The following is an 18,691-nucleotide window of genomic DNA, read 5'->3' on the forward strand; positions in this document are numbered from 1 at the left end:
GCAGAATGGATTTTTTTTTAGTAATAAGCCACATTGTTAGCATGCATTTTTAATTTGCTATTGAGAGTGAGGGCTGAGGTGCTGAAATGTTAGTTGCTTGTCTGTGATGTAATACTAAGTACCTGCCCTGCAAAAAAGATGCCACCTGTGAATTCCAAGAGAACTCAGGAAGCTTGATCTGCATACTTCAACTAGGCATGTGCAGAATGAGCAGTAAGCTATAGCAGCCTCCTTATTCCTTTCAGTACGGGTTTCCTTTAATTACCAGCAGTGAGTCTGTGGCTATATCAGGAAATGAGTTCCCATGCATAAAGGTTCTTCATCAAAAAATGAACGCTATACAATACTTTGCCGCTGTTGCTAGGTACAAATCCTCCTTCAGCCTTTCATTATTGGTTCACTTTCAGTTAATTTGAAACTGAAAAGTGAACAAAGGAAACCGTGATCTATTTTTCTGCTAGCAATCAGTTCCCTTTGACTAGGGACGATGTGGAGCATATTTTAATGCTGCTCTGAATTATGTAACGTTGTCATAGTTTTTTATGTGCTGATAGCTGAAGCCATAACGTTAACTCACTGGTAGAACATCAGAAGCTCCTATAATTACGGCCCTGTTAAAACATTCAAAAGGGACTTATTTGCTGCATGTTATCTACAGCGAACATGCCAAAATAATGATTTGCATTTATATGAATCTATTCATGCAAGATGATCAGAAATCATTTTATGACTACATTCCTTTAATGCACGCAGTGAGTATAATTTGTCTGTAAAACTTGGTAGAATATTTTATATCATATCAGAAAAATGCACCATTAATAATATGCAGACAAAAAAAAATCATCTTGAACAGGATATACAGTTACAAAAAATGTGAGGTTAATTTAATAAGGCAAAGACCAGTGTGCAAAGACTTCAGTGTACTGATCTCCGATTACCATAAGATGCAATCGACCTGATCCAGATAGCGTTATTTATATTTCCTTGCACAGACAGCGCACAGCAGAATCACTGGTCCTAAAGGCAGCAGAGTACTGCACGTTGCTCAATTAGCATTACCCACAGTACATAAGTAGCGCAAGCGCTAATGTATCAAGCTTGTGTTACTCATGCATCATGAGTCGCTCTAATTGTGCAACGAGTCGCACTAATTGTGCAACTCACGGTACTCTGCTGCCGTCAGTACCAGTAATATTGCACACAGAAATGTTAATGGCGCTACGTGAATGTTCTAATGATAACTCTGGTGTATCACTCATTATTGTCCTTGTACTAGAAAACAAATCTGATTGAAATTTGATGTTTTCACAGGCTGATAAATAAAGCAAATGGAGTATGCTTGAGACCGGTTGCACACCTAATATAAACGGTGCGACGCACTCGTCGCTTTGCACCGCAGAATTCAGCCTTCATATGACCCTGCACCATAGTGCAGCGACAGGGTCATGTGCATAGCGGCGCCCCCTGGCTAGTGACGTACTCCCTGCTGGGCAGGAGGTACATCACTGGGATTCCTGTCAGTCTGCGCATGCATGCCTCATCGCACTGCGCTCCTGACGCTCACACTTACTGCGTTGCCTATTGACTTGCATCACTGCATAATACATGCAGTAGGCACGGATCATGTGGTAATACACTGCAGCCTTTGCATCAGCATTTCATCGATGTAGATACTTGTGGCGCACCGCATCATATCGCATGAAGTGTGCAAGTATCCATAGACTCTAAATCTTCCAAGACGATTAGGCACAGTTCTTTTACCAAAAAGTTTGCTTTATTGGATCTTACAAAACATACATAATAAAAGCTGTATAGTGGCTACGGTCCACTGTTTCGGACCACCATAGTCCTTTGTTCACGCCACACAGCTTTGAGTGCTGTCCTGCTTACCTTTTTGGCGAGTCTCCATAGACTTGCATGGCCCTTGCGGTGGGGATGCAGCGGGGAGGAGTAATGGGTTGCGACTGGAACATTTTAGGAAAAATCCACTATCCTCTCATGTTGGCTCTGCGTGATAAAATGATTAATTTAGCAACTTGATCGTAATGATCAAACGTTAAGTGGTGATGAATCCAACCATTAACTTATGGAAACAATCTGTAAATTCAGCTCTTCCACGCTATAAATTGACCTATGCAAATAGGAACCACCCAAACAAATTTTAGACAATATTGACCCCCTGGTTGAAGCATAGCAACACAAACCCGGAACATAACGTTGGTGCCTGAAATGGATTGGCAATGACGACTGGAGATCCTTTTCTTCCTTTCTTCCTTTCTATCTCTTCTAAGGGACAAAAAGTAGGGATAATAAAAAATGCACCCTGCAGAGAGAAAACGCAGAGACAACAGGAGCCCAAATGGTGCAGTATGTCACAGTACCAGAAGCATGTAAAATATGCGAATGTATTATACTCACAAAGGTGGGTTGCAGAAGGGCAACCGACCACTAGAAGCAGGTGGAGATGTATAACCCCAACTCTACTCGGGTGACCAGACAGAGCTGGTGATGGTCGCACTCTTGATAAAAAGCAAACCTCAAATGACCTAAACTGGTCAAAGAGGGTTGATCCCCCTCCAAAAGGAGGGTGAAGGCACAAGGTAAAGGGGGAAGAGGCGCCCAGAGCAGATAAAATACGATAAAAACAAATAAAATGAAAAAAGGCACCTTATTTATGGCTACAAGCACTATTAGGCACTGCTATTCGGCCTGAGGAAGTGGGTATGCACCCACCAAACGCGTTGGCAGTGCAATAAAATTCTATTAATACAAGAATTTGTCTTCATTGAGGTAAGCCACCTCACTTTTTTCATTTTATTTGTTTTTAACGTATTTTATCTGCTCTGGGCGCCTCTTCCCCCTTTACCTTATCTCTTCTAAGGCCTCTTTTCCACGGACAGTTGAACTGTATGCTCAGAAAGCAGTTACCAGGTAGCAGTGAGCAGTTACCAGGCAGCAGCAAGCAGTTGTGAGAGTTTGAGAGGCATTTCACTGCCTATCAACTGTCCGTGGAAAAGAGGCCTTATCCTCCTCTTTTTCTCTCTTCTCTTTACTTCTCCTTATTGCCTCAATACACCACATGATGGTATATTATATTAATTGTTACTCGTCATACTCATATGATAACTTAATGTATGGTTATTTATAACTATATGACAACTGGTGCCCTGGAGACTTTAAACTGAATGTACCTGTATACTGGCTTTTCTTGTAAAAAAAAACCAATGTTTTATTTGTAAAAAAAAAGTAGTGATGAAACCAACTCATAAATAAAGTGATTGTTTTAAATATGGTTTCCAATTCTCCAACTGCTCAGAAAAGTTTATTTGACGTCAATTAAGAGAGAAATTGTATTTGATTGTATTGAATAATCATATTGTATAATGTCTGGCAAACTTGAGGCTCAGGCCTCTTTTCCATGGACTGTTGAGCTGTGTGCTCAGCAAGCAGTTACCAGGCAGCAGTTAGCAGTTGTGAGAGTTTGAGAGGCATTTCACTGCCTATCAACAGTCTGTGGAAAAGAGGCCTGAGTTCACCTTTGCATTCAAATTGTTCCATTTGCCACATTGCAGAGCAGTGGACAAATGAACATGTTTATGGATCCCTGTGTTAAGCGTAAGATCCGGTCACACATGTTCATTGCAGCGGACTCTGTTGCAGAAAGCAGAATGCAAGGTTGTGCGGTGCACGATCATTCTGAACGCCAGACTAAGTTGGCCATGTTATGTATGGCATGTCTCATATAACAGACACGATGGTGACACTCAGACCAGGGGTCAGTGCCGAGGAAGTGCACGATTGTGAACCAAGCCTTAAGCCTCTTACCCACATAATGCGGCTTCCACCACATTTTCAGGAATGCAATGCAATCCACTGGGACATCAGAAGTGCCAGTCTATGTGTAGCAGTTCACTGTGGAATTGTAATGCATGGTTTACGATGAAAATATACAAACTCAGTGCGATTTTCATTCATTATCAAAATCGCATCAAAATGGCAGAGCCATGCATTGCAACGACGCCTCTATTTCCCAATGTACAGAAGTGTGGAAGGGGCCTTAGTCTGAAAACATGCATACATTTAGGCTAGGTTCACAGTGGTCAGTTGCATAATGCATGTGTTATAATGAGTGTGAACAGTAATGGAGACTAGACACATAGGGCTTGATTCACAAAGCGGTGATAACTCAGTTATCACGCCTAAAAGACTTTAGGCGTGATAAGCGGTGCAAAGCTGAGTTATCACCGATTTGTGCTGCTCTTCGCGCGAAGCTCCCGCGCGCAAAGTCCCATAGGGCTCAATGGACGCTGCGCGCGAAGCACGGCACACTGCGCGCGCAGCGCGGTGCGCTACGCGCGCAAAACTTTGCGCGCGGGAGATCGCGCGAGTTTCTTCTTATCACTCCTAAACTGAGTTTAGGCGTGATAAAGGGCTTTTCACAGGCGTGCAAACACTTTGCACCGCTTTGTGAATCAAGCCCATAGACTTTAATACAAAGCCTGCATGCAGCGAGTTAGAATAACGTAATCCGTTACAATGTAGTACTGTGAACAGGCCTATAGAATTATATGGGCAGTGAGTTGACATGCAGAATAATTCTGCAACGCAACTGAGCACTGTGAACTAGCCCTCAATGAGTAGACCCCATGCTTTAAATGGTTAATCTCTTAGCAAGACCCCCAAGTGTCCCAAATCCTGCAGGACTGTCCCACTTAAGGGGGGGGGCACTCCCGCTATCCGGCTATGACCCCTTTGTGTCCCGGCCGGCAATGGGCAGAGAGGGGGAAAAAATGATTTAGGCGCAAACCGCCAATACGAGATGCGGGATGCCTGGCATCACATACATACATTCCTCCCTCCCTCCGAATGTGCCGCCTTGTGTGGAGTGGAGCGGTGGAGCGAGCTGTCACCTAATCTTACCATTGATTCACACCTACCGGCAGCGGACTTCACTCCGCTTCCTGTGACGTCGCAGGAAGCAGAGAATCAATGGTAAGATTAGATGACAGCCCGCTCCACTGCGCACACTTTACTCTGCAAGCAGGCGGGGGCCGGGGGGCACATTCGGAGGGAGGGAGGAATGTATGTAATGCCAGGCATCCCGCATCCCGTATTGGCGGCTGGCGCCTCTATAATTTTTTTTTGCCTCCTCTACAGTGGCACCCTCCTCCCCACCCACAGGCAGGGTAGATTTATTTACTATAAAGGATTAATGATTAAAAGAAAAATTTCGTAAAAAATCTTTATGGTGTGCGGGACTAGGGGTGTGTTAGGGGTGCGGTTAGGGGTGTGGCCTAAGTGTCCCGGTTTCTAAATCCAAAATGTTGGGAGGTATGCGCTTAGGCTTATTATCTATATCCTGTACTTTTTTATTTAAAATTGATTATTTTCTTAAGTGGACATTATCATCATTACCATGTTTCTTTATCCTTGGTAAAAAGATCTAGGATATGTACAAAATCCATATTGTACATGGACACCAAAATGATACATTTAGTATCCTACCTGTTTGTACATGTGTGTACAAAGCGTAAGACATTGTATTACATGATTCCTGGTGAGGAGACCTCAGCTGTCTCACAAGCTTGCTGTTGTAATCTACTCAATCGATAAAAGGTAGTAGACCTCTTGCACACTGCAAGCGATTCCGATTCAGATTCCGCTTTTTAATCAGTTTTTACATCCGATTCAGATTCTGATTTGCAGTGTGCAGGGAGCAAACTGCAAATCGGAATCGGATGTAAAAAACGATTAAAAAGTGGAATCTGAATCGGAATCGCTTGCAGTGTGCAAGAGGCCTTATACAGTGTAATGCTGCATTTTCCTGATTTGAAAGTGATCTGCCAGATGTCAATGTGACAGAAAGGCATGTGATGAGAGTCTGTCAGGAGCAGGGAGCTGCAAATGAAGGCAATGCCAGGCTTCAGATGGAGGAGAAAAGGAGCATAAGGCCAAATGCACTCAACTTTTTAGTCACATACCTCCTTTTTATTTAATTTTTATGGATTTTTCATATCTACAGTGGGATTCGAAAGTTTGGGCAACCTTGTTTATCGTTATGATTTTCCTGTATAAATCGTTGGTTGTTATGATAAAAAATGTCAGTTAAATATATCATATAGGAGACACACACATATTTGAGAAGTGAAATGACGTTTATTGGATTTACAGAAAGTGTGTAATAATTGTTTAAATAAAATTACATTACTTTTCTTGTTGATAAATGATCAATCCCCAGTTTACCTGACTCTTATTTGGTACACACAAAATTTGTTACAAACAAAGGAAGTTGCAGGGCATGCTGGGTTGTCCTTTGTTGCTTCTCTACTTCCTCTCAGACTTAACTAATGCAGCCTGCCATGCACAAATATGACCTTGCAATAGCGAGCAAACAGCGTTGTTGTGCTCACATACAGTGGTGTGAAAAACTATTTGCCCCTTCCTGATTTCTTATTCTTTTGCATGTTTGTCACACTTAAATGTTTCTGCTCATCAAAAACCGTTAACTATTAGTCAAAGATAACATAATTGAACACAAAATGCAGTTTTAAATGATGTTTTTTATTATTTAGTGAGAAAAAAACCTCAAAACCTACATGGCCCTGTGTGAAAAAGAAATTGCCCCCTGAACCTAATAACTGGTTGGGCCACCCTTAGCAGCAATAACTGCAATCAAGCATTTGCGATAACTTGCAACGAGTCTTTTACAGCGCTCTGGAGGATTTTTGGCCCACTCATCTTTGCAGAATTGTTGAAATTCAGCTTTATTTGAGGGTTTTCTAGCATGAACCGTCTTTTTAAGGTCATGCCACAACATCTCAATAGGATTCAGGTCAGGACTTTGACTAGGCCTCTCCAAAGTCTTCATTTTGTTTTTCTTCAGCCATTCAGAGGTGAATTTTCTGGTGTGTTTTGGGTCATTGTCCTGCTGCAGCACCCAAGATCGCTTCAGCTTGAGTTGACAAACAGATGGCCGGACATTCTCCTTCAGGATTTTTTGGCAGACAGTAGAATTCATGGTTCCATCTATCACAGCATGCCTTCCAGGTCCTGAAGCAGCAAAACAACCCCAGACCATCACACTACCACCACCATATTTTACTGTTGGTATGATGTTCTTCTGCTGAAATGCTGTGTTACTTCTACGCCAGATGTAACGGGACACGCACCTTCCAAAAAGTTCAACTTTTGTCTCATCGGTCCACAAGGTATTTTCCCAAAAGTCTTGGCAATCATTGAGATGTTTTTTTAGCAAAATTGAGACGAGCCTTAATGTTCTTTTTGCTTAAAAGTGGTTTGACCCTTGGATATCTGCCATGCAGACCGTTTTTGCCCAGTCTCTTTCTTATGGTGGAGTCATGAACACTGACCTTAATTGAGGCAAGTGAGGCCTGCAGTTCTTTAGATGTTGTCCTGGGGTCTTTTGTGGCCTCTCGGATGAGTTTTCTCTGCGCTCTTGGGGTAATTTTGGTCGGCCGGCCACTCCTGGGAAGGTTCATCACTGTTCCATGTGTTTGCCATTTGTGGATAATGGCTCTCACTGTGGTTTACTGGAGTCCCAAAGCTTTAAAAATGGCTTTATAACCTTTACCAGACTGATAGATCTCAATTACAGTACTTTTGTTCTCATTTGTTTCTGAATTTCTTTGGATCTTGGCACGATGTCTAGCTTTTGAGGTGCTTTTGGTCTACTTCTTTGTGTCAGATAGCTCCTATTTAAGTGATTTCTTGATTGAAACAGGTGTGGCCGTAATCAGGCCTGGGGGTGACTACAGAAATTGAACTCAGGTGTAATAAACCACCTTTAAGTTATTTTTTAACAAGGGGGGAAATCACTTTTTCACACAGGGCCATGTAGATTTTGAGGTTTTTTTTCTCACTAAATAATAAAAAACATCATTTAAAACTGCATTTTGTGTTCAATTAGGTTATCTTTGACTAATAGTTAACGGTTTTTGATGAGCAGAAACATTTAAGTGTGACAAACATGCAAAAGAATAAGAAATCAGGAAGGGGGCAAATAGTTTTTCACACCACTGTATGTGCGAAAAGATGAAGGGGAGCCTGGCCACAAGAACATATCCAGGGAGCTCTTATCAGATATGATTGGAAGGATCTTGTACACAGGGAGAGCTCTAAGATGGACCAGAAAGCCTCTGGATTCCCTCCATGTGGGTATGAACTTACCATAACTTCTGTAAGGTTATTATTATTGTTCAACTTTATTTATAGAAGTGCTAACATACTGTAAGTTTTAGGTTCCCTTTAAAGAGGAACTGCAGTGAAAATAACGTAATGAAAAAAGTGCTTTATTTTTACAATAATTATTTAAAATGATTTAGTCAGTGTTTTCCCATTGTAAAATCTTTCCTCTCCCTGATTTACATTCTGAAATGTATCACATGAGGACATCTTTACTACTGGCAGGTGATGTCTGGGGAAGGAGATGCTGCTGTTACGGAACAAACAAGTATTGCATGGAATGATCACAGAAGGCAGAATACTGACACTGAGACAGGAATTGTAGTGTGCAAAAGGTGTTTATTATAAACCAGATCATGCAAATAAGATGTAAACCATATGCAAACCCAATTGATACAGTGAATCTCTCATAAACTAGGCAAAATAGTGTGCACACATACAACCAAACCCTGACTATCTGACTAACTATTTACAAGCAAATATACATAGGATAATATATACAATAGCGCGGTATCACATGGAGCAGACAAAGACAGGTCAAGATGGAGTATCAGGATCCGCAGCACTAAATCAGATATAAACAAGGTACAGAGGAATGTGTAGAAGCAAAGACAGGACTAGCAAGGTTCAGCAACAGGTAAACAGATCAGCAAGGTACAAGGATCAGGAATTATGTATCAGGAGTTTCCAGGAACTAAGACCTATAATGAATGACGATCGGGCAATTGTTTGGAGGAAGAGGCAGTCTTATATAGTCCATGTAACAGGATGCAGCTGGTGGTAAATGATCAGAGTTCAATTAGAGGCCTCTGCAGGCCAGACAAGGAACTGTAAGTCCTTGTGTATGATGACAAGCCACCTGCTGGTGAATAGTGGAAGTCCAGGGCAGTCCAACTCAATACCCCCATGTAATGATCCGCTCAGCTGCCTGCGCAGGCAGGCAGCTTTTTGACCACTGTTCAGGTCTGCATTCTGCAGGTCTCTGGAAAAGAGACCTTTTGTCAGTTTTGCAGCTTGCTGCTGCTGAGGAATTTGCATACGTTTGTCATGCAAATTGCCTAGCCACATCCTTTGTAGGCTGGCTCTATATATACTATGTGATTCCACAGTACTTCACTGGTCAGAAGGGTTTGTCCTGTGAAACACTCCTGGAGTGTCAGCCATGCTTATTGTTTAAAGATTAGCTTAGAGTAATTCCTGGGACTGCACTAGGCATCCTTGCTAGAGCAGTCAGGATTGTATTATTTGTATTGCCTGTTCTGTCTGTCTGTGGGGTGCTAACCAGAGCAGCGGTTGTTACTGGTAGGCCCTTCTGTTCATCTGTCTGTCGTACTTGGATCGCACTTGCTCTGGCGGAAAGAGCAGTGGATCCAGCTCGCTCTGTTTCTATACTTGGATCACACTCGCTCTGGCGGAAAGAGCAGTGGATCCTGCTAAGCTCTCTTGCTATGCTCAGATCGCACTAGCCTCTAGCGGTAGCGGCTGTGGATCCTTCTGATCTGCTTCTTGGAGTATAGCTGGAGCAGCGGTTGCTACCAGCTATCTCATCACCCTGTTTCGATACTTGGATCGCACTCGCTCTGGCGGTAAGAGCAGTGGATCCTGCTAGCTCTGTTACTTTACCTGGATCGCACTCGCTCTGGCGGAAAGAGCAGTGGATCTTTCCTATCCTGTTTCCCGTTCATCTGTCTGTCTTGTCTGAGACATTGCGCTAGTGCTGTGGATCCTTCTGTTCTGCCTTCCTGGATCGCACTCGCCTTGCGCTAGTGCGCTAGTGCTGTGGATCCTTCTGGTCTGCTACTCTTTTCTGTCTGCCTGGATCGCACTCGCTTCGCACTAGTGCTGTGGATCCTTCTGTTCTGTCTACCTGGATCGCACTGGCATCCTGCACTAGTGCTGTGGATCCTTCTGTTCTGTCTTCCTGGATCGCGCTAGCCACTTTCGCTAGTGCTGTGGATACTATCTCTCGCTTGTCCCTGTTTTCGTGTGTCTGTCTTGTGTGCTACGAACGCTTGCTGTAGCCTCGGTGAGGTAACCGTTAAGCAAGCGCTCGCGTTCTCTGTTTCATGTTTGGGTGGTGGGGGTTAGTTAGGCGTGCTTGTCTCTATTGTGCCTAACACGCGGAGACCGCGCAGTAAACGCGTTCGCTGTTGCGAATGAGTGCGATGTTCGCGTTTAGTTAGCGTTTGTTATTTTCCTTATCTTCTCATTGTATGGTTTGCTGTGCCTTTGCTACTCTAGTCCCCTGTCTTGTTTAAACCTTGTGTCACGTCTGGCAATCGCCTCTCTCGCGATTGCGTTCCTACTTTGTTTCTGCTGTTGTGTGTGCACCGTCGCGGGTTGGCGACTAGATTGGTGCACATACATACATTCTGTCCCTGTGCTCATTCTCATTCGCAATCGCTTCCTTTGCGATTGCGTTCTCACTTGGTTTCTTCTGTTGTGTGTCCACCGTCGCAGGTTGGCGGCTAGATTGGTGGACATACATACATTCCTCATTTGTGCTTATTCTGTCTTGTGTCGCTGTTAGCAATCACCATCTCTTGCGATTGCCTTCTCACTTGATCTTCATGGTTGTGTGTTCATCGTCGCAGGGTGGCGACTAGATTGGTGGACACACATACCCTCTGTCGCTTTGATCTCTCTCTTTCAGGGCTATCTTGCCCTGCGTTTCTTCCCTTCATACAATTTCTGTCTGGCGTCAATGGCAGGGCAGAGGAGCTGTTCCTCTGCACTCCACAGCTCCATCTGCCGACAGGAATCTCCCTCTACAGGTGCGATGCACCTTTTGCTGGGTTCCCTCAAATTATACGCTTGTGGAGGATTTCTGCAGTGTCAGCGCACGTCTTGTGCGCTGACCACGGAGAGAATTCCACAATAGTTACACCCCACCAGCAGGCAGGAAATAATAGTACATAATCCTCAACAGCTGCTTTTTTGGCAGTTGGAAAAACCTGTTATTTTCCACAATGCAACAAGGCTCCCACAGTGTGATGTCAGCACCTAGATGCTGACATAACACTGTGGGAGGGGTTTCACGACAATATCAGTCACACAGAGCCACCTGATGATCTGTTTGAGAAATGGTAAAGATTTCTCACGTGAAACTGGGGAATTTGCTACTGACTGGGGTGAAGTTCAATCCTTGGTTACAGTCCCTCTTTAGGGACTGTTTAGGGATAATGCAGAACTATGCTTTTGTATTGTACTGCTTGCAGCCTTCTTAAGCCTCGTACTGCTCAACTAACAGGTTCTATCGATAAAGGGACCCCAATACTAATTAGGCAGAGTTGGATCGCTAAAAGCAACACTATCGAATAACATGTTTTTTTCAATGGAGATAGAAATAGTTTCGGAAATGCTGTTAAGTATGGGTGTATACATTTGAATGCTTATCTCTTTGTTTACTGCTATCAAATTCCTTTCACACTTCAGTGATACCAAAATCTGAGTGAACCATTAGAGGAGGGCGGATTCCCTCACACTACATCTGATAACCCTGTTGTTTGAGAGAAAGCTTTCAGCAGCTGCCTGTATCTGAGAGCTGTCTGCAGAAAGCAGAGGAAATGTATCTTATGTGCAACATAAACATTTGTAATAGTATATGACACCTGACACCAGAGGCATTTCATATAACTCTGCTTCAATACTACACTGTTCTTAGCATGTCAGACTGCAGAGATTCACCTATGCAAATGAGACATTTCAAACATAGCAAAAATCTACACACAATGAATTAAAGCTTTTGCCTCTGTTATTTAACATGAAAAGTAGGAAAATGTTTACACAGCTACTGAGTGTAACGATTGGTGTCAGCAACCAGAGAGAATCCGATTATTGGTGATCTACAGTATCGCCAACAATACAGATGTCACCCGATTATTAATGATCTGCAGAATCACCAATAATACGAGTGCAACTAACCTCTGGACGCCAAATACAATAATAGACAATGAGACAGTAATGAAACACACGATATGTGGAAAAATCCACCACGCGGTAATTCCTCAGAGGTGTGGTTACCTCTGAATGGGAACCCCGTGTGTGAGATCCTCAAGCCAGACAGAGAGAGGATTCTCGGCCCCAGGCAGTAATCGTCTGCTTAGGGCAGGCGTCTCGGAGAGGCAAGCCTCAGAGATAGCCCACCAGTGGGAGACGTTCCACTGGAGGGAGAAAGGTCAGACAAGCAGAGGTTCGGCAATAGAGAGACGGCAACAGTACAGTAAGGGAAGGCTGATACAGAGTCGGTAAACAGGCAGGGTCAGCAACTTTGAATCAGATAGGCAGAGGTACAAGATCGGCAAGAGAAGAGAGTAGTCAGGGATAGCCAGAGTCAAAACACAGATAAATATACAATATAATCCTAACTGAGGTGTGACGTCCTTGGTATCAACACCTAGAGACTGAGCTAAGGTCTGAGCGTTTACACCGAAGTCTTCACGACAGCAGACAACTTGCTACTGAGCAGCAAGTCCTATATGTAGCCAGAGAGCTACTCAGCGCCGCCCCAGAGCCCCAGCCAATCCACACTACTGCTTGAGTCAGCTGACTGGCCTGGTCAGCTGACTCCCCTTCTGGAAGAATAAAGTTCCTGTCTCCATGCGGAGACTCAGAGCCGGCGAGAGAGCGGGCGACCCCCCAGGCAGCAACTGTGCGGCGGAGTCCGCCAAGTTCACGGACTCCGCCGCCTGCCCTACTCCACCCGCCGGCAAGATTGCGGAGGTCCCTGTTTGAGACGCGGAGTCCGCCGCCACGTGCGTTCTGGCGGCGGCTCCGCTGTCTCTTACACTGAGACATTATTTGTACACTGTCATTTTAGAACACTTGGTTTGATAGTGTTCCTTTAACTAACCACTCCAAACCTAGGGCAATAAAACTCCCATAGGAGTGAAAACTGGTGTAAATGGCAGAGAAGTTTGCTGAATCAGCCCCTTCATTACAATCTGGGTCCCCAGATACAGTATCCCTACTTTCTGGTCCAGTGGCCAGTGAGCCAGACAGAAATAAAATATGACAGCGGTTCTAACCCTTGCCCCTTTGTCCAAAAAGTAAAACGTTTTGGACATAATTCTTCTTTTGTGTATGTTGCACACTTATAATGTCAAAACCATTTATCCATTTTATCCATAGGTCACCAAAATTCTCACACCACTGCTAGCTAGACAGAGAGACACACCTGGAAATTCATGATAGTTCTACTCAGACAGAACACAAATGCCATCTCTCACTGACAGCAAATAATAATGCTGAGCAGCAAATCAGGTTATTTTCTGTCACTGAAGAAATCCCGCTGAATGGTAACCGTTCTCCTGCACATAGAGGCGACAGCTGCGGACGGTTAGCTTTACATCTGTTGTCTTGTCATTTTCATGTCACAGGAGTGGATTGATTCTTCCATCTATTACACAGCATGAAGCTTGCTGCCATTTTATTACCTCACCTTAAAGATGAGAAACAGACACCTGCAGGCTCACTATCTTGCTGAAATTCAGCACAACCAGCAATTTTTAATATTATGTTCAAATTCCATCACCTGAGGCGGAATTACAAGCTTAAAAAGTACCTGCATTGGGCCTTGAGAATAATAGATGATTTGCAAAAAAAACGTAACTGTTCAGAATTCTGTTGAATTAACCCTTAGACAGCCACATACATCTGTATGTGTTCTGGGTTTTCGCATTTACATGCCACGGACTTGCAACTGTCTGTCCTGTGGCCTCCCCGATAACCATTTGACCCAGGGCCAATTCTCTCATGAAGCAAGGTGAAACTTTTGCATCAGGCACAGAGATTAGAGGGGCAGCATGTTTGTACTGTGTTTACATGAGCAGCATGCAGAGTAGGAGGAAAAGTAAGAGGAGAGCAAGTGAGATGAAGAGGACATCATTGGGGAAAAGCAGCTTGTTGTGCTGTGCCAGGAGTCTGACAGTGAGTGAGGTGGGGGGAGGCAGGAGAGCAGCAGTTTTTCATTTGACTTGCACAGCAGAAGCTAGGCCCCCTCCTCCCTCCCACTGCTGTCCTGACAGAGGAGGAATGGAGTGGCTAAGTTTGTTTGTCACAGACTGCTGTTGTAGCCCATCCGCCTCAAGGTTGTGCGTTTTGTGGCTTCACAAATGCTTTGCTGCATACCTCAACGTTGCTCTTCTATCAGCTTGAATCAGTCGGCCCATTCTCCTGTGACCTCTAGCATCAACAAGGCATTTTCGCCCGCAGTACTGCCGCATACTGGATGTTTTTCCCTTTTCACACCATTCTTTGTAAACCCTAGAAATGGTTGTGCGTGAAAATCCCAGTAACTGGGCAGATTGTGAAATACTCAGATCGCCTGTCTGGTACCAGCAACCATGCCACGCTCAAAATGGCTTAAATCCCCTTTCCTTCCCATGCTGACATTACGTTTGGAGTTCAAGAGATTGTCTTGACCAGGACCACACCCCTAAATACATTGAAGCAACTACCATGTGATTGGTTGATTACATAATTGCATTAATGGGAAATTGAACTGGTGTTCCTAATAATCCTTCAGGTGAGTGTAAATCAGTAATAATAAAATAATATTACTACAAAACTACTTTCTCCTACAGCGTATGTCTATAGTTGTTTTTGTTTCCTAATGTTCCTTTACTACAGGCATCTAAAAATGTGTTTAGTACAAAGTTTTGACTCAGAGCAAACTTTACTTGAAATATGCAAATAATTCTGTGATGATTCAGATTTTAAGGAATACTGACCAGGGTTTAAAGAGAGTCTGAAGCCTCCCCAAAACACTGTTTTTACTTTACAATCCTGTTAAGCTTTAAAGAGAACCCGAGGTGGGGTTCTGAGAATAAAATCCCCATACAGAGGCTGGGTCTGTCTATAGAGCCCAGCCTCTGTTTCTATTTAGATCACCCCTAAGCCCCCCCCCTGCGCTCTGCAATCCCCCCATAAATAACAGCCGCGCTGCTGACACGCAGCTTGTCAGAGCGGGCTGTGTTTTCCTTTGTAACGTCAGTCTCCACTCTCCCCCGCCTCCTGCATCGCTCCCTGCCCCTTTCCTTCCCTCCCCGCTGATTGGAGGGAAGGGATGTGGGCGGGGACCGGAGCTCTGCAGGAGGCGGGGAGAGCGGAGACTGACGTTACAAAGGTAAACACAGCCCGCGCAGCGCGGCTGTGATTTATGGGGTCTCCCTGAGTGCAGGGGGGATTTAGGGGCGATATAAATAGCAACAGAGGCTGGGCTCTGTAGGCAGACCCAGCCTCTGTATGGGGATTTCGTTGTGAGAGCCCCGCCTCGGGTTCTCTTTAATGCCCTACCTGAAACGCCGCATCCCTGCGGCTGAACACTCAATTAATCCCCCCAAAATTCTGGGGCAAAAATCCACGACTTTCCAGGTCGTGGATTTTTCTGCCCCGGGGATGCAGAGCTTTGGGCAGTAGCTCTGCCTCTACTCCGGTCAATCTGCACGGATCTCCGCCTCCACCCACCCCTCTCAGTCTTCTTTCACTGAGAAGGGTGGGGAGAGGTAGCAATCAGCGCAGATTGATTGGATTGGAGGCAGAGCTACAGCCCAAAGCTCTGCCTCCCCGGGGCAGAAAAATCTACAACCTGGAAAGTCGTGGATTTTTGCCCCAGGATTTTGGGGGGATTAATTGATTGTTCAGCCGAGGGATGCGGTGTTTCAGGTGGGGCATTAAAGCTTAACAGGATTGTAAAGTAAAAACAGTGTTTTGGGGAGGCTTCAGACTCTCTTTAAAAACACAATTTAGACTTGCCTTGGGCTTCCTCCAGCCCACCGTAGCTCACAAGGTCCCCCGGCATCCTCCTGGCTCCTCTCTCAGTCTTCCAAGATTTCATTAGCCCTGTCAGGCTTGCCTGGTCACCTGCTGTATGCCCATATGACTGACCTATTAACCCAGTCCTAATGCCTGTGGAAACTCTTGCCTAATACAAACTACAATACCCTGCAGGCAGATGTAGCATACAACCTGGCAGACAGCAATCACCAAACACAGCAATAAGCAATGCAAACACTGTATACTGAATATTCACCTGAGGCCTATAGGCTGAGGTAATCCAGATGATGGCAAGATAGCTGGTAATGGCTGAAGTATAATCACTAGACAGATGTGTGGTCAATCAAGCCAGAGTCAGTCCAGGCAGCGTTCATGCAAATCCTTTAACAAGCCGGGGTTGGTAACAGATAATACAATATAGAAGCGTGGTCAGGTTAAAGCCGGGTCGGTAATGGTAAGACAATCTGGAAGAAGCTTAGTCAAGAAACAGACACAAGCCGGCAGCAAGACAAGCACTTGGTGTGAGCGCAATCTCAGCAACAAGCCCAGCATAGGGTATAACGGGCGATGACAGAGGGCGCTCACTTTACATTTATACTAAGACTAACCAATCAGAAAGTAAAGGAATCCAAAGTAACCAATCAACAGAGAGCATGTCAGCAAAGAGGCTGACACACTATGCACACACGTGGTTAATATTTACAGCAGCGGAGGGTGTACTGAGAGCGCGTCCGACGCTTATCCAATGGAAGCTGAGCGCCGTGCGCTCCAGTGACATCAGAGACAGGCTGGGACCCAGAGGCTTGCGCATCAGCGTGGGTCTCTGCGTTTCGCCGCCATGAGTGGCCAGCGGATCTTATTACAAGCCCATTGTACAATAGATTTTCATAGTGATTAGTATAATTCTGTATCATAATAACTAGCATAATTCTCAATCATCTGAAATTTATTTTCACCTCAATGACATCCCTATTGACTTACGTTTGGTACATGTATATTTGGCCAAGACATTTAATTAATAAACACAGTTTGAACAAAGCTGGTACTGTCTGGCAGTCTAAAGATAAATACTCAACTGACAGTGGATCTGGGAACCTCACAGCGATGCCTCCCAACAAACGAGATTCCCTGATCCATCTCCCTACCTGCGGAACACGTGACTTCACGCAACAGCACAGAACAGGCACGTACGAAAGTTCAAACGATCGTGGCACTTTGCGTGGGAGGCGTCAGAGATCTTAAATATCTATTCCCCTGTGACGGTTGTTATCGCCGGAAGTCAAAAAGCACTGTTCACCTAACTGTGCAAGGTTTCAGTCTTGCTAGTCTGCCCAGTGTCACTCTATGCCAGCCAGTCTGCCCTGTGCCATTCTGTTTGCCCTGCCACGCCAGTTAGTCTGAGCTTGTCACATCAGCCCTATCATTGTCTTGTCAATTCAGCCAGTCCTGTCAGTTCAGCCCAGGCTGTCCCTTCCCGTCCGTCCCATCCTGTCTGTCCTTTCCAGGCTGGACATTCCAGTAGTTATCCTGTCTCCCCTTCCATTACTCTGGTACTAATCCAGCCAGAACCTGTTCAGCCTGTCCCATCCAGCCAGTCCTCTCTAGTCCATCCCGTCCTTTCCGACCGGTCGTGTGAGTCCATTCAGTTCAGTCAGTCCCGTCAGTCAGTCCTAGGAGTCCTGACCTGGTGAGCACCTGGCAGCAAAGTAGTCCGCCACCCATTAGGGGTGACTGGTGGCCCATCATCCTTTGCGGGGTTGTGCTGGTGAAGACCAATCCTCACTTAAACTCCACACTCTAGAAACCCTGGCAAAAGCTAAACCATTAATGTATTTACAGTGGTATGCAAAAGTATTCGCCCCCCCTTGAAGTTTTCCACAATTTATCATATTACTGCCACAAACATGAATCAATTTTATTGGAATTCCGTGTGAAAGACCAATACAAAGTGCTGTACACGTGAGAAGTGGAACGAAAATCATACATGATTCCAAACATTTTAAAAAAATTATAACTGAAAAGTGCTGTGTGAGTAATTATTCAGCTCCCTGAGTCAATACTTTGTAGACTCACCTTTTGCTGCAATTACAGCTGCCAGTCTTTTAGGGTATGTCTTTACCAGCTTTGCATATTTAGAGACTGAAATCCTTGCCCATTCTTCTTTGCAAAACAGCTTCAGCTCAGTCAGATTAGATGGACAGCGTTTGTGAACAGCAGTTTTCAGATCTTGCCACAGATTCTCAATTGGATTTAGATCTGGACTTTGACTGGGCCATTCTAACACATGGATATGTTTTGTTTTAAACCATTCCATTGTTGCCCTGGCTTTATGTTTAGGGTCGCTGTCCTGCTGGAAGGTGAACCTCCGCCCCAGTCTCAAGTCTTTTGCAGACTCTAAGAGGTTTTCTTCCAAGATTGCCCTGTATTTGGCTCCATCCATCTTCTCATCAACTCTGACCAGCTTCCCTGTCCCTGCTTGAAGAAAAGCACCCCCAGAGCATGATGCTGCCACCACCATATTTGACAGTGGGGATGGTGTGTTCAGAGTGATGTGCAGTGTTAGTTTTCCGCCACACATAGCATTTTGCATTTTGGCCATAAAGTTCCATTTTGGTCTCATCTGACCAGAGCACCTTCTTCCACATGTTTGCTGTGTCCCCCACATGGCTTGTGGCAAACTGCAAACGGCACTTTTTATGCTTTTCTGTTAACA

Source organism: Hyperolius riggenbachi, chromosome 2, assembly GCF_040937935.1.
Source record: "Hyperolius riggenbachi isolate aHypRig1 chromosome 2, aHypRig1.pri, whole genome shotgun sequence".
NCBI lineage: Eukaryota > Metazoa > Chordata > Amphibia > Anura > Hyperoliidae > Hyperolius > Hyperolius riggenbachi.